Here is a 5888-nt window from a genome sequence, read left to right on the forward strand (position 1 = left end):
CCGCTAAGCATTTTGACCAGCGTGCTAATGATTCTACTATAGACAGAAGGCCTGATATTTGTGCGGAGGGGGCTAGTCGATTTACATCGAGCCAAGTGTTTCACTGGAACTTAATTTATTGACTTAGCAAGGAGGAAGGGGAAAGTCGAGCTCTGCGGAATTTGTCCTCAGAGCGTATAGGCGGACGAAATGCCGCTAAGCATTTTGCCCGGCGTGCTAACAATTCAGTCAGCTCGCTGCCCTAATAGTAATAATAACAATTATAACTTCAAATTTTGGCGCAAGGCCATCAATTTCAAGGAAGTGGCTAAAACGATTACATCAATTGCAGCGTTCAACTGGTATTTATTTTATCGACCCCAAATGAATAAAAAGAAACGGTGACCTTGATGTATCTTGAAGTCAATACATAAAAAGCCGAAGAAATGCTGCTAAGCGTTTTGTCCAACTTGCTAACAATTTTGCCGGCTTACCGGCTTAATAATAATAATTCTTTCTAACATAGGCACAAAGCCTCAAATTAAGTGGCAAGGAGTACGTCAACTTCATAAACCCCACTGCTCGACTAGTACTTATTTCATTGATTTCAAAATGATGAAAGGAAAATTCGATCTCAATGTTATCATCATCATTATTGATGATGATAATGATGATGATGATGATGATGATGATGATGGTTTGGTTGTGACGCATGTGTCTGGTGGACGAGTAGTCATGATGGTTATATTAGGCATCATATATTTGTACCCCGATTTCACTTTCATGGCATGCGTTGGTGTCTCACTGAATAATAATAATAATAATGATAGCTTTAATAATAATAATAATAATAATAATAATAATAATAATAATAATAATAATAAAAGATCCGCTTCAGCAAATTTGCTTGTCAGTTGTTTGTCCTTAACCAGTTGAGCTTGTCATTTGGTGGCTGACAATATGTGCATCTCTGATCACGAACAGAAGTAGTGAGGGAGCATCATAGCCAAGTGTTGAGAGGAATTCTTTGAGGTTTGAATAATTCACCTCTGGTGAAAACATGGGTTTTTCGTTCAACATCCTTAAACAACCCCTATTCAAGGATCATTTGAGTGGGATGGGCTACTCAACCGGAAGGAAATTCTGAGCCCCACCTGCAAAGTCATGCACTGTTTATCTTGGTACGAGATCACCATGTCGCGCACATATGGTTGTGATGCATGTATCTTATGTACCCTTATCACACGAGTAGTCATGATGGGTAATGTGGGCTTCGTATATATTACTCCAGTGTCACTTTGGTGGCAGGCACTATTCTCTCACTCAATAATAATAATAATTTCAAAACAAGACAAAGGAAGTAAAACTGGAAACAATTATTAATGAAATCGTTCGCGGTGCTTAATTTTATTAAACCCAAAAGGATGGCAAGCAACCGTAACCTCAGCTGAATTGAATAACAATATGTATTTATTTTCCGATGTAGTGATTTTGAGTGGAGGCGCAATGGCCCAGTGGTTAGGGCAGCGGACTCGCGGCCATAGGATCACGGTTTCGATTCCCACACCGGGCGTTGTGAGTGTTTATTGAGCGAAAGCACCTAAAGCTCCACGAGGTTCCGGCAAGGGATGGTGGCGAACCCTGGTGTACTCTTTCATCACAACTTTCTCTCACTCTTACTTCCTGTTTCTGTTGTGCCTGTAATTCAAAGGGTCAGCCTTGTCACACTGTGTCACGCTGAATATCCCTGAGAACTACGTTAAGAGTACACGTGTCTGTGGAGTACTCAAACACTTGCACGTTAATTTCACGAGCAGGCTGTTCCGTTGATCGGATCAACTGCAACCCTCGACTTCGTAGGCGACGGAGTGCCAACAACAACAAGTGATTCTGATGATTCTTCGTACCACTAATCCGCTACTAGCTCAGGATGAATTATAAGTTTGAACATGGAAAATGATTTATCTGTAAAGCGAGTATACATCTAGTATCACTGAATCGAACGTTTTGATGCTACACAAATTCTTATTTTGTATTATTTCTAATACAAAATACTTTGTATCTTCACTCTGAGTAGTGCATAAAATATGTTACAGTAAAATGCAAAAATGAACATTTCCAACGAAACTTAAAGAAGAAAGTAATGTGAATATAATTCAAACACACTACGATACTGATTTACTAATTTATTTGTGTTAGAAGTGGTGCTCTTCCGAAGTGTCAGCACTTTACAAATAGGCCTATCTCATACTCAGAATGTCCAACAAAATAAAACTACAATAAAAGGTAACAAGATACGAAAGCTCAATAAGTTGAAGTCGTTCACGCAAATTAAACTTTCTTTGTATATCTACAAAACAGTAACACCACGAAGAGAATTACGAATTATGTAGAATAACAAACAATATTGTAAATCATAATTCCGACACATTAGCTTAAGAACGAAAATGCAGAATGAAAAATAGAAATATTACAGAAACTCTTACTGAACAACTCTAAGAAAATTTGCACGCTGAAAATAAGATAGTAACATACAAGACACACAAGAGATAAGATCCAACAAACCAATGAAATCTCAACATATTCTTCTACATATGATACATATAAGCTTACTCAAAGAAAAATAAAACAACGGAAAAGAAACGAGCTCACATAAAATAAATAAGTCCTCAAACAAAAGCACAATGAAAATAACACACTATACATCACTCGCAAAAATAATCGTCTTTGCTGCAAAAGAAAAAACAGAAAAAGGAAAACACCAAAAAGCCTAAATTATGATGCAGATCACACAATTTTTGATGAAAACAACCAAGCGAACATCCAGTCATGATAACAATATACCATTGATTCTACACTCAACATTAAACAGATTAAACCATGCATCACAACAGATTAAACAAGGAAAAATTTATGAGAACCAATAATATGCGCCCATAAAATCAATAAATATTGACGGACGGAAATGCCTGCCCAACCTACATGTACATCCTCCCTGCAGAAGAATAACATATCGCAATAACAGTGCACAAGAAATGCTGTCTGTAGAAAGAAACCTGAATATTAACAAGTTGAATGTAACATTATTATGTTCAGTTACCGAAATAGTGTCCAGGATAAGTGGACTTAATCCTTTATATCAAGGGCCTCATTAGAGATCCTCTCCAAAAGAAATGAACGCAAAAAGTATGCCAAATAACTTAAAGGGATAAAAATATAAGAAATATTACCTTTTCTCAATGCTCCTCACGTGAGCCGGTACGAAATATATCAATTAGAAGAGAAGGCATCCTAGAAATAAAATCATTAAGGATAAGCGTCTTTCAGAAGATACTTATCTTGTAAGTGACAATGTATTAAAAACATGTACTAAAATATTTTACAGAGACATAAAAATAAAAAAAAACGGAAATCCATGATAGAGGACTGGCTGGCACATCAATATCATCAAAAATGCAAGCATATTGATAGAAAGTATCAAACGAAGACATTCACTTCAATAAAATGGCAAAATAGATCAAAAGGAATAGAGACGAGGACTAAAATTGCTAGCATGTCTCAGCATAACTAATAAGTTCGGTGACACGATGCAAACTGAAAGCAAACGGATAGTCACCGGGATATTTTCTGAAATATCTAACCTAAGCAGTCTTCTTGAATATATGCAACATTCAATGAATTAGTAAAAACCAGGCTTAACAAACATAATTACTACAAGTTGATCAAAAAACGCCAAAGACTTTTCAAACTAAACACCTATAAATTATTCAGCAACAAGATACAAAGCACAACTATAAGCTTCGGTGAGATGACTGCCCACTGGGAAACCAATAACATTTTGGGAAGAGGCTCTCAAGATGTTACAGAAACAGATGGTTTAGTAGCCGTTGATGGTAAATCTGGTAATTATACAACATAGGAATAGGTGGAGAAATATAACTCAGTATGTCTTGGAATGATTACCAAAAAGAAAAAAAGTCCCCTTTCATAGCCCACCCCATTCTTGTATATTGAAAATCTCACATATACTTTTACGGTTTAATTATTAATACAATACATCAAATATGCAATATGAAAAGCGAAAAAAATTAGAAAAAGAAATCACTTCAGAACTACACTCAATACCAGAAATGAAATAATGGTAATGAATACATTTACTATAACAATAATAAAGCACATTTTTAATAAAGTATAAAGTACATTTTCAATAGGATTTTCGCAATCATAAAGTACATTTTCAATAATAATAATTGTAAGTTCACTGAACTGAAAACCTATCTGAGAAGGAAAACAGGATAACTCCCCACTACTTTCCAAATCCATTAAATAAAACCGATATAGATAGGATATACCTAACCCACAAACAGGGAGAACGTGCGTGACACAAACGGGAAAATATTACAAAGTAACAACAGACGCTATAGAAAAATACTTAAAAGCAATTAAAAGGAAATCGATTAGTGTAATGCTGGAAACTGAGGGTAAAAAAAACCCAACAGTTTTACTGTATATGTAAGAAAACAACAAAGCACGAATCAGAAGCTAATTATACTGAACAAAAAAGGTTTAGATGACGATAAAAGAACAGAAAAAGGTGAAAATATAAAACAAAAGATAAAATCAAAGTAGAGACTAACCGAAGACAAAAATTAAGGAAAATGTATCAATGTCATCAATATCCTCAAAGACTCGACGGAGAGGAAGTAAGCTAGCGTGAAGTCCAACAATAGCTCCAAAGCGCTGTCCTAAAACCAGAAACGGACGGTCTTATTTTAGATGGACAGAATCAATACCAAGCCATAAAAAAACTCAAACAAAATCTCAAATCAAAGTAATGACACAAAAGACTAACATCGAATATAGGCTATACGTTCAACATACAATACAACTAACAACGTCATTACCGGTTGCCCAGTTTTTTGTACAAAAACATTGCATGGAAAGAGATGAAACTTTATCAAAAGATAACAACAGGATTTAGTAAGTTCTGAGGTGTAAAGATAACTTCGCTAGTAACAACAATAACCTGAGGAGGCATATTAAAGAATAACGTAAGCAAAAGACTAAAACCAATACTAGGGTTTAAATCTTATCATTATCGAAAAATAACCCTGCATGGAGTAGAAAAGATTCAAGACGGGTTCAGCTTAGTAGCACAGCTCAAATAGTAAGTGATATTCTTAACATATATCACACAACCGATTTTCGAAATCGATTCAAAGTTTGCCACAAGGCCAGCAATGCTTTGGTGTGGGAGACAGCAGAATACACCAACTGCTGTGCTCAACAGGTATTTATTTTATCGACCCCCAAATGGAAGAAAGGCAAAGTTGACCTTAGTGGAATTTAAGCTCAGAACGTAAAGAGCCGGAAAATATGCTGCTATTTTTCCCGACGCGCTAATGATCCTGCGATCCTATTGCTTTAGCAGTATTTCAAAATAAAACATACACATCACATATTTTTTATACAACTGTTAGCTAAAATGTCGTACAGTTTATATCCTACACAATTTCCACCCAATAGTTAAATTTCAATTATAAAATCATAAAATCAAACGGAATCATTATAAAAGAACACAACTCCGAAGTCACATATTCTACACTACGGACAAAATTTTAATGCAATTCTAAGCCGACAACAAAGCAAGGATATTGACACATATAACTCCACCTTCAGACCTTCGAAATTGTGTGCTGTGCTGCACACATTTTAAGAATTCAATGGTGTAACATACGGTGCAGTAAAATGGTCTCATCACATTGTTTAAAATGTAATACTAAAACATAAAAATAAAATAAAAGCTTTTTAAAAGATTTTTGCTGATCTACAAGACTAAAGTCCCTCAATTGAAACAAGGACTGTAAATGATATTTAAGGCTGAATCTCTGCAACAAGAGCATGAATAT

Source organism: Octopus bimaculoides, chromosome 1 (assembly GCF_001194135.2).
Source record: "Octopus bimaculoides isolate UCB-OBI-ISO-001 chromosome 1, ASM119413v2, whole genome shotgun sequence".
NCBI classification, from domain to species: Eukaryota; Metazoa; Mollusca; class Cephalopoda; order Octopoda; family Octopodidae; genus Octopus; species Octopus bimaculoides.